The sequence below is a fragment of the Colobus angolensis genome, unplaced genomic scaffold, assembly GCF_000951035.1.
Source record: "Colobus angolensis palliatus isolate OR3802 unplaced genomic scaffold, Cang.pa_1.0 Scaffold224, whole genome shotgun sequence".
Lineage (NCBI taxonomy): Eukaryota > Metazoa > Chordata > Mammalia > Primates > Cercopithecidae > Colobus > Colobus angolensis.
This window is the reverse complement of record NW_012115422.1, coordinates 567,942-579,582: the sequence shown is the minus strand read 5'-3', so window position 1 is coordinate 579,582 and position 11,641 is coordinate 567,942.

The following is an 11,641-nucleotide window of genomic DNA, read 5'->3' as shown; positions in this document are numbered from 1 at the left end:
CAAAAGGCCTGGGTCTTAGCCACAGGGCTCCTCTTCCTATGTGGCAGATTTTGTGTTCTCTCCCACCACAGGGCTTTGGAACGTGTGTTTCCCTCTAAGAATGCTCTTCACACCCTTCCTCACCAGTGAACTCTTTAGGAGATCTGCTCAACCATCACAAGGGAGTCTCCCCTGACCTTCTGGATCAGTTCCTGGTTGTCTATTGCCTCATATCCCTCTTGTTTCTCCGAGGTGATGTTACATTTATTCGCATGATTCTTTGACTAATGCTTGTCCACCCATCAGCTGTGGGTTTCATTAGAACTGGTTTCCAGCCTGGCCAACATGGTGAAACCCCATCTCTACCAAAAATACAAAAATTAGCCGGGTGTGATGGTGGGCACCTGTAGTCCCAGCTACTCGGGAGGCTGTAGCAGGAGAATCGCTTGAACCCAGGAGGTGGAGGTTGCAATGAGCCGAGATCTTGCCACTGCACTCCAGCCTGGGTGACAGAGCAAAACTGTGACTCAAGAAAAAAAAAAAAAAAAAGAGCTGGTTTCATGCTATTCCCAGGACAGTGCCTGGCATATAGTAGAGGCTCATTAAATGCTTGTAGAATAAATAGATGAATGAATGAACAGTTCCAGTAGCATTTTAGGAGCAGAAAAACCCAATGACGTGGTAGGGATTGAGATGAGAAGAAAAGTTTACATGACAGCAGGGTGGAGTGATAACTTCTTATTCAGGGAGGAGACAGGGAGGCTCACAGAAATGGCCAAAACCAGATACCCCCTCCTCCTGAGCTGAAGTCTGCCAGTGTAACTAAAATGGCGAGTTTTATGTACATCAACAGGCCTCAAGAGCACCACTATGTTATAGGAGATAATATTAATTTATATTTCTAAGATCAACCCTAAATATTAAGAAAAAGTTAAATTACATTGTTGGTATTCACATATTTAAAAAGAAATGTTATAAAAATGCAAAAGTTTATATTTCTCTTGAAAAGAAAAGGTTATTTGGAAAATATATGAGGTCTGATGATTGTGCCGTGTGTATGTACGTATATGTATATATTTATTTCCTGGAATATATTCTTTGATGCCAAGACTTAGATATTTAATTATTAGGTCTAAGATATGTTTCTTCAACAGTATAACCTAGAAGTGGAATTTTCAGTGGGTTGATGATATCAGTGGAGAATGATACTAATGAGGCCATATTACGGGTAATTTTCTCACAAAGTCATGATGACATTGCATCCTATGGTATAGATTTCATTCTCAATTCCAGCTAAACATAGTGCAAATGCAGGCTTAGGGTATTGAATAAAAGTGCATAGATAGATGGTGCAAATCCACCTTTGGTAGTTAAGAAATAAGTCAAGGTTGACTTGTGTAATATAATTTTGAGTTTCTATCATGTTCAAGGCTTGTTAGTAGGTCCTGGATGTGTAGCAGTCTCATCCCTGCCATGATAGCATTGGATCCATTTTCCTACATGAATGGATGTGTTACTTCAGTAATAACTGAAGTTGGACTGTTTCATGGGGGACATGTTTCATGGGGGGCTAATATCTGTGTATCTTTCAAAATACACAGATAGATAGAAAAGATAGAATGCTTTTATTCTGAATCCCTGTAGGGGAAGATGAATTTTTAGGCATTCACCCCACATACCTTTGTATATGAGGCAAAGGTTGGAACATCAGCTCCCAAGAGACTGTTCCCTCTGTGCTGTTCCAGGGGCTGTTCCTATCTCTTTGATGAGTACCTGGAAACCATTGCCCAGGGTTTGGATTCAAACCTAAAGTTATCTGATTGGCTTACTTCCACATCAATTGCTCATCATTTACTTAGAGTAAAATCATGTAAAATCCTCCCTCCTGTGGATCAAGTTGGCGAGCCCAGTCTGGAAAAGTGATGGACTGTGCCAACTGGCGCTCAGAGCCTGGGCCATGGCCATCGGTGACTCGTTGGGCCGATTTTCATTTGCACTTTTCCACTGGGCTTGGACCTAGCAGCCTGAAACAGTGCCTATGAAGCCGTCACACTCTGTTGTGTCAAAGTGACTCAAGCACTTTTGGGCTGGGACCATTGAAATGATGGAGTGTTATGGTTTTCCCTCTTAATGCGCATTTAATGCCTGTTCAGGGAGCACTTCATTTACACCTCACTTACATGCTAGACTTATGCAATTTTGGTTGAAAATTCAGTATTGTTCTTGTATAGGAGCCATGCTCTAATTTAAATAAGATGAGCCCCTTGTACCCTAAAGGCAGGCCTGCATGTGTATTTGTAACCTCTTTGCAATATGAATCATCATGGAATTACATTACGATTTCTAAGAAGGATAACATTCAGGTTTCAAAAGAGAAAAAATAGATTGAAATAAGAAAACATTCAGATTTTGCTTATGGTAATTCTTACAAAGAAATAAAAAGAATTACGGTCCTGTGTAATAAGCTTTAGACTAGAGATTTATTGCCTTATCTATATCTTAGGTTTGATAGATAGTAGAAATACAAATACCAACATGACACACACCTCGGGGAGGCCAGTCAAATCATTACGTGCTGTATTTACTGGGCAATTTCAGAGATCATCTATAAATATTGTTTCTTATTTCCGGTTCATAGAATTAAAAAGCATGGAAGGTGGCTTTATGCCTACACAAGAGTAATCTAAGTTTAAGATAAAAATAGAAAAGACTAATAATGGTCCATAGAGATCTCATCATACTCAGATATTAAAACAGAAAATTTTTTTTTCAAGTCAGAGCTCTAATATGTTGAAGAAATGACTGGGGGACAATGAGTTATGTTTCCTTAGTGGTTAAATAAGTAGAGATACATATTTTACTTATTTATGATGATTATAAATGGCCAGAGTGAGAATTTTAAAGTCATTACCACAAGGGATAATATCAATCAATTTTAGTCCATGTTTGTTTTTAATGAGCGTGTAGCGCAACAGAAAATGCCATTCTCAGACTGTTCTTTTAATTAAAATTGGAAACGAAAAGTTATTTGGGGAATGTTTCTCCGAATGAAGAATATTGATGTTTTAAATTAAATTCTGAATTGAGTTTTCAATAAATTGCAATGCAGGGGTTTCTTTCTAACTACATGGAACATTTCAGCAGATTAATGACTGGTCATTTCAAGAGTCAAAAGGACTCGACCAGCTTTTGATGGGAGAAAATAAACGACTACATTTCCGTTTTAAAAGCATATTCAGCAATAGAGTGTTGATATTACTAATTTATAATGGATGGTGCCGTTTGCAATGATTTAATGCGTATTATAGCACCTCTGTCTCTGCCAACCTCAGTTCCACGCCTATGGTTTTGAAATACCGTTTCCCCTCAGTAATTACGAAGCTGGAAATGACTCTTTGCACCTGGTTCACAGTTCTTTTTACCTTTCATGGTCTTCCATGAATATAAAAGCCTGGCGTCGGGATGATTTGGGTGAGCGTTTCATTTCTGGTCCACACATCTTGAGATAGCAAGTGTAAATGGGCCTCCATTTTACAAAGATGACTGAGCACTGTGAAGGGATTTGTGGTCCCTGTAGAAAAGGTATTATAAAGCAGCAGAAGAAAAATGGAAAATACAAAAAGCAAAAGAAAATTCCCCAAACAGCACAACAAAAAGATATTCTGTAGCAATGGAGAGCCCTTCAGCACCCCAAATCCCACCTGAATGGCAGCGTTCACACGGCTTATGAATAGCAAGCACAGAGCCGGCCACAGATAAAACGATGGTGCGGGGCTCAGATCTGTCTTCTGCTCAATTAGCTTCCCAGGTCGGCACTGGTTTTTCCAGGAGCATCGGAGAAATTCCTCCACTTCAGGCACTCAGCATCCTGTGCTCTGGTTATTCTTGTTTAGATAGCAATGCCTGCTCTCTGCACAGCCAGGACCCTCATACACACCCAGGAGCAGAGAGCCCAGAGGGGCTAGTCAGAAGATACGGTAGAGCGTGCAGAATCTCAGCAGATTCTATAAAGTCACCCAATTCAGATGCATACTTTGCTCATTTAGCCTCTAATCTCAAACACACCCTTTCAGCTCACATAGACCTAAAAAAAGGATGACTGGAGGTTGGGAATGTGGGTCTGAGGCTGTGAAAAGGGAAGCAGAGATGCAATGTTTAATTTGTGTTTTCTTACTTTCTCCCCTGTTATTCTTTTTCTTTCTTTCTTCTTTCTTTCTTTCCTTCCTTTCTTTCTTCTTTTATTGAGATGGGGTCTCACTCCAGTTGCCCAGGCGGGAGTGTAGTGGCATGATCAGAGCTCACTACAGTTTGTAACTCCTGGACTTGCAAGCAACACTATGCCCGGCTAAATTTTTAAGTTACTTTTTGTAGAGATGGAGTCTGACTATGTTGTTCAGGCTGCTCTCAAACTCCTGGGCTCAAGCGATCTTCCCATCTCAGCCTCCCAAAGTGCAGGGATTACAGGCGTGAGACACCGTGCCAGCCCTCCTTTTTTTCAAATTGGTCTCACAAAAATTTTATTAGTCTAATTGTAGACCCAACATTTGGCTTAATCATCTCTATTTGATCTTTGTTTTCTATTTCATTCTCTTCTCCTTTCATATTTTTATCACCGTTATAATTTAGATGTCTGTCCCCTCCAAATCTCATGTTGAAATGTGGCCTCCAGCATTTGAGGTGGGCCCAGTGGGAAGTGTTTGGGTCATGGGGGTTGATCCCTTATGAATGCTTGGTACCATCCTTGTGGTAATGAGTGACTTCTCACTCTATGAATTCACATGAGATCTGGTTGTTTAAAAGAGACTGGTACCCCATCCCTCTCTCTCTTGCTCCCCTTTCTCCATGTGACATGTCTGCTCCCCCTTTACATTCTGCCATGATTGGAAGCTTCCTGAGGCCTCACCAGAAGCAGATGCTGGTGCCATGCTTCCTGTACAGTCTGCAGAACCATGAGCCAAAGTAAACCTCTTTTCTTTATAAATTATTCTGTCTCTGGTATTCCTTTACAGCAATGCAAAACAGACTCACACAATCACTTTATTTTTCCTAATATCTAAATTGGATGCTTAGCTTATTACTTCTGTTTTAAACTTTTCTAGTATGGGCATTTAAGGATATACATTTCCCTCTATGTACTATTTTGCTACATCTACAAACTTTGATATGCAGTATTTTCATTATCATTCATTTCTGAGTCTATCTGGGTTTGCATTTTTTTCTTTGAGTAATTAGAAGTGTGTATTAAAACTTTCCAAACATGTGGGGTTCGGCTGCATTTTTTTTTCTGTTATTGACTTTAATCCCATACCACTGAAATGTTTTGTGATCAGAGAACAAGTTCTGTTTGATACGGACTTTTTAACTTTTGCTGAGACTTGTTTGTTGGCCTAGAACTGCAGCCGATTTTTGTATATGTTCCAGTTGTGTGCTTGCGAGGAATGTGTATTCCTTAACTGTTGGATCCAGTGTTCTTTTTTTAATCCGGAAAAGGTGACCAGTGCATTGTGTTGTTCAGATCATCTCTTTGTGCGCTGGAATTTTCCCTCTGCCCTCCAGAGCCCCTCTCCGCATTTCCTCATCCTGCCTTGTGCATCAGCAGGCTGCCTGTGTGATCTGTAGCAAGGACGCCCTTGCTCCCTGGCTTCCGTGTGGGAGACTGGAAAGTGATAGAGAAAAAGGTCAGAGTACTCACCCGGCTCCGTCCTGCCAGGCTATTTGGGCAAAGACTACAATGCCCTGTCCAAAGCCACTGAGCTTGTGTGCACCCTCTCCTTCAGCTGCTGCTCTCCCTGTATTGGTGTTGGTGACCACTCCCTGGCCTGGGTTCTTGGTGCTCCTGTTGCTAGCTCTGGATGTGTTTCTCCAGCCATCCTCAGTTGGTGTCTCTTAACCTCACCCATTCTTTGTGAATATTTCTTTGTTATACTCTATATACTCACCATCTGAGTGTAGCATCTCTTTTCTGCCAGAACCCAAGATAGAATCTCTGGACTCACTTGTGCCTGCTTGACTTAACAATAATTGAGAGAGATGAAATGAAATCTTCCATTATGGTGGTGATTTGCCAATTTCTATGCTTTATATATACAGTCAGCCTCCCTGTCCTTGGGTTATACATCTGTGGAGTCAACCAACTGCAGATTGAAAATAATCAAAAATATATGTGCTAGATCATGTACCAAACTTGTATGGACTTGTTTTTCTTGTCATCATTTCCTAAGTAACACAGTATTACAACTATTTACATAACATTTACCTTGTAGAAGGTGTTATAAATAATCTAGGGATGATTTAAAGTATATGGGAGGATATGTACAGGTTATGTGCAAATACTACACCAGTGTCTATCAGGGACATGAGCATCTGGGGATTTTGGTATCCATGGTGGGGTGGGGTCCTGGAGCCAGTTCCTCCTGGATGTCTGAATGTCCTACTGTGACCTGTTTCCTCACCTGGCCCAGAGGACAGATAGGGAAGGCTTGTTTTGAGGATTAGGCAGGGTAATCCCAGTAAGCCCTCATTAGCTTGCCTATCCTCCAGGTCTTTTTGATTTCTTTTTTCTCTTCGTTATGAAACTCTGGAGAACTGTCCTCCAGCATGTCTTCAGCTGACGAGGTGGAAAGGCTGGACCTTGCCCTTGGCTTCAGGGCCCCTTCTGGGTGCCCCCTCCTCCTAGGGTTTTTAAAAGCATTTACTTAGCAACATACCCTGTACCTGAGAGAGCTGCAGAGAACCTCCTACGTGTCCAAACCAGAACACTTTGTTCCCTGACCCCAGGCCCTCCTCACAACCCCAAAGCCCAAATACTTTCAGGTGGCCAGCTTCAGACAAGAGTCTGAACTCAATGCTTGTTTTCTGGGGTCTACACAGGCCCGTATGATGAGGCTACCTTCATTCTACCCCTGTGCCTCCCCCAATCCATTAGGGGCCTCAACTCCAGTGATCCCTAACTGGGAGCAAGGTTCCCCAGGCAGGGAATGCAGCCCTCCCCAGGATGCTGGCCTGGCCATGTCCCAGTGGACATCAGTCCTGGAGCAAGAGGTCCAAGGCAGGGAGTTTCACCCCCCATTTCACCAGGTGTAGCGACCTTTCTGGGTTCCTAACTTCAAGATGGGATTTTTACACTGTGCCACAGTGGGGGAAACCGAGGTACAGGGCCAGTGAGTGGTAAAGAAAGAAAACCTCTGTGACTAGGAAACGTGTCCCTTGCCCAGCACAGCCGCTCCAGGATAGCACCCTTTGGGATGTACCGCTAAGCAGTTCTTGGCACGTGGCATGGCACTGTGGTGGAGGTCAGCAGCTTGTGGAGTTGGGGGTGGGGGTGCTGGCAGAAGCAGGTAATTTTGGACCTACCATGGGGAGGAAGGGGACATTGCCCCTTTCCCCACACCTTGGGCACAGCAGGAATTTTCTTCTCTGATGTGTATGGGCACCAATGCCTATGTAGAGGTGGGTGCGCCCTCCCCTTTTGTTGATGAAGAAACTTCCTGCAGCCGTTGGGGTGGGTATGGGCACCACATGTGCCTGGCAGCAGGGTGGGACCTGTGGAGGCTTGGCTACTGTATGTCCCACTGCCACCTCCCCAGGGGAAGCATACCTTGTGCCCTTAGTGCCCTTCATACCCAGTCCCTCACATTCTTCACTTGGCATCCCCCTGCCTGATTCTCCCAACGCAGGTCCTGCCAGGTTTCTCCAGGCCCTGTGGACTCTGGGATAGGATCAAAGGAGGCAGCAACTGTGCTGCCTGGCTCTGTCTGAAGTCAGGAATCCCTGGTCGCTACTGGCATCTGGTGGGCAGGGTAGGTGGGGAGGTCAGGGGTCAGCTTTTCCACTCCCCAGCCTGCACTGGCTAAGCCACCAGGTGTAACTGGCCTGGAGGCTGATCTGTGTCCTCCACCCTCCCTTGATGCGTTATATTGAAGCCAATCCTTGTGTGAATGACATGACCTGTTGTTACCGCCCAGATCAAACCAGAACCAAAGGACTGTTGCACTTGGGCCCAGAGCCTGGGAGCTGAGGCTGCCATGACCACCCTGTTCTCTTCCTACTGGGGTCCCCAGGAAGCTCCCAGGACTGAATGATCCCCACAAAACACAGTGGCCAGGATGGGAGGGCTGGAGGTCAACTCCCCCACCGCCCCTGCCACCACAACCAAGAGGCCCCCATGGAGGTTGGCTCTGAGCTACGGGTCTCTGTGGGATGCCGGCTCCCACGGACACTTCAGGGGATGAGCATGGGTCCTCCTGGCTGATGGGAGCCTAGTGGGCACTGGGGGTGTGGGGCCTGTGTAGGTGGGTTGGACAGCACTGTGCCTAGCCAAGGAGCCAGGGACTGGTGTGGCCAAAGTGGGCAGCAATATGTTGCCAGAACCAAAACTATAGTGCAACCAGCCCAGCTGATAGGGAGAAGGAGCCCTGCCTAGCAGGACCATCCACCCCTGTCCTGGCCCCAAGCCCAGACTGCCTGCCTGTAGTGGACATTACCTGGTCCAGGAGGCCTGGGCATGATGGTCAGGTGGTGTGTCCCTGGGTTCCAGGCCTTGGTGGTCCCTTGGGAGCTGAGCATCCTCTGGGCAGGAGGAGGGCCCACGGTCCACTGTTTGCATCTGCCTCTGGGGGTGTGCCTGCACCCCAGCTTCTCAGCCCTCATGGGGACATGGCCAGGGCTCCTTACCTGCTCCAGCTCTGATCAGCTCACTTGGTGACTCTGACAGCTTCCTCCCCAAAGCTTGGGTCGTCATTGGTGGGAATGGGGTGTCCCAGGCCCCCTGCAGGCAGGAACCCACCCCCAGCTCCTCTGGTGGGCCCGCCTGGGCTTTCTTACTCACTGGCTTGTGAGACCCGCTTGGCCAAACTTGGTGTCCTATTTTTATTTTGACCTTTTTCTTAGTGTGTGTTTTCTGTAACTACTGCTGTGTAGAACTTCTATGTGACTTTTAGGTAGAGAATTTTGCCCACCCAGAGGTCTCCCACCCCATAGAGCCTCCACTTCGGCCCCCCTGGGCTGGTCCTGCCTCTGCTCCACTTGGTGTGAATGTTGAGTGTGATCGATCCACACGGCTGCTTGACCCTGCATCTCCTTCCTTCTTGTTGCTGAGGCCAGTTCTGTTCTCTCTTTCCCCACCTGAACTGCACTTGAAGCCAAGATGAAGGATGAGAAGTGGTTGCTAAGAAGGACCCTCCTGCAGCGAATCTGCTGTGAGAGGCTGCACAGGCCCAGCCTGTCATTTCCTTCTCTAAGCTCATTCCAGAGGTCGGCAAGGGGCAGCCTGTGCCTGCCTGCTCTTGTGGCCCGTGAATCAAGAATGGATTTTACATTTCTAAATGGTTGAACAAATAAAAAAAATAACACTTCATGACACTGAGAAGTTTCCATGGCCATACATAAAGTTTTATGGGGGTGCAGTCATGCCCATCTCTTCACAGGCCACCTGCAAAAGGCTGCTGTTGTGCAGCCATGGCAGAGTTGCATCCTTGAGGCAAAGATCAGTTGGCAAAGCTGAAAATACTGACTCTTGGCTCTTTAGGGAAACAGTTTCCAGTCCCTGGTTTAAGGGCTGTGTGGCAGGACCCCAGGATCTTGGTCAGATTTTTCCTCACTCAGGGCCTATTGTGGCCTTCGCTAGTACGTCTGCAAAGTCTGTGTGCTATGGTGCCTCTCATGGGGGCGTTGAGCTCTGTCATGCTAGGTTTCAGGGTGTCTGCCTCATGGTCATCTGTCTCACCAACAGAGACCCTGTGGCCAGATTCAAACTAGCAGGAACAGTTTGTCTTTGGCAGCAGGGATATCTTAGAGCTGAGCTGCCACCCACCCTGAGGTGGTCCCATGACACCCACTGTCTGGGTCAAGGTTGGGGCAGGGCTGGTGACCTGAACTGCCGTGCAATGTGGATCGTAATAGCCAGGAGGGGAGAGGGGGTTGTTATTACTCCCCATATTGGGGGGGGCCTCACCCCCTGCGATGTGGATTGTAATAGCCAATTACTCCCCCTTGCAACGTGTGTCCATTATTAGCAGTCTCTTTTGTTCAGGATATTAGGAACAATTTCACAGGTTGTGTGTACACAGCCTGCAATAGGAGAACGAGTACCATCCTCTGTACCTCTGGATATTAGGAACCATATCACACAATGGGTGTACACTTTTTGGGAGATTTGGGGTAATGTCGTCCTGTGTTTCCCTGAATATTCGGAGAAATATCACAGGGCGGCTGTACACCCACTACTCTCTTGGCAGGAACATCATACTTTACCTACTGGAAATTAGGAGCAATATCACAGACTGGGTGTCAAGCCACTGTCATATCGGAAGTAATATCATGCTCTCCCCCACAAGTTATGAGGAACAATATCACAGGGGGGTGTGTACCTTCTCCGGTATTGGGAGTAGTATCATCATCTCTTCCTTTAGATGACAGGAACAATATCACAGGGTGGGTGTATACACCGTGTGTTTCTGAAAGCAATGTCATTCTCTCTTCTTCTAGGTTTTACGATTTATATCACAGGCGGGGTGTACACCCCTTGTTATATTGGATGGAATTTCATCCTCTTTCAACCTGTATCTTTAGAACAATATCCCATGGGGGCTGTCCATCCCTTCAATATTGGTAGTAATACCATCTTCTCCTTTCCTGGATATCAGAAACAATATCACAGGAGGGGTGTACACCCCTTGCAATATTGGTAGTAATATCACCTCTCCCCTGTGGTTATTAAGGACAAAATCCCAGGGTGGCTGTACGGTTCCTACTTTATTGGGAGTAATATCATCCACTCACCCCCTGGATATCAGGAACCATATCACAGAAGAGGTGTTCACCCCTTTCGATATTGTCAGCCATGTCATCTTCTTCCTGCCTGGATATTAAGAATGATACCCCGGGTTGGGGGCGGTGTACACCCACGGCGATATTGAAAGTAAAATCAGCCTCTTTCCCACTGGCTATTAGGAACTATATCACAGGTGTGTGTGCACCTTCTGGGATATTGGGAGTACTATCAGCCTCCACCCTGCTGTATATTAGGAACACTAGATGGGGGGCAGGGTGGTTACACCCCCTGCGATATTGAGAGCAATATTCTTCTGTTTTCCCTGTACAGTAGGAACTATATCACAGGGGTCTGTACACCTTCTGCGATATTGGGATTAATGTTATGCTCTCCCCCACTGAATGTCAAAAACAATATCACAGAAGGGTGTACACCCCCTGCGATATGGCCAGTAATATCATCGTCTCTACCTTTGAATACTAGGAACAACATCACGGAGGGTGTGTACACTCCCCTGAGATATTGGGCATAATGTTATCCTCTCTTCCCCTGGATATTAGGAACAATATCCCTGGTGGTGGGAGGTGGAGTACATTAAGAGCAATTTCACTGGGTGGGTGTACACCCCCTGTGATATTGGGTGTAGTATCATCCTCTCTTCCCTAAGATATTAAGAACAGTATCACAGGAGGGGTGTACAGCCACAGCCCCTGCATTATTGGGAGTAATAGCATCTTCTCCCCCTCTTGATATAAGGAACAATATCCCAGGGTGGGTGTACATCCCCTGTGATATTGGGCGTAATGTCATCGTCTCCCAACGTGGATATTGGGCATAGTGTCATAGGGGGATGTACACCTTCTTCGATATTGGGAGTAATATCATCCTCTC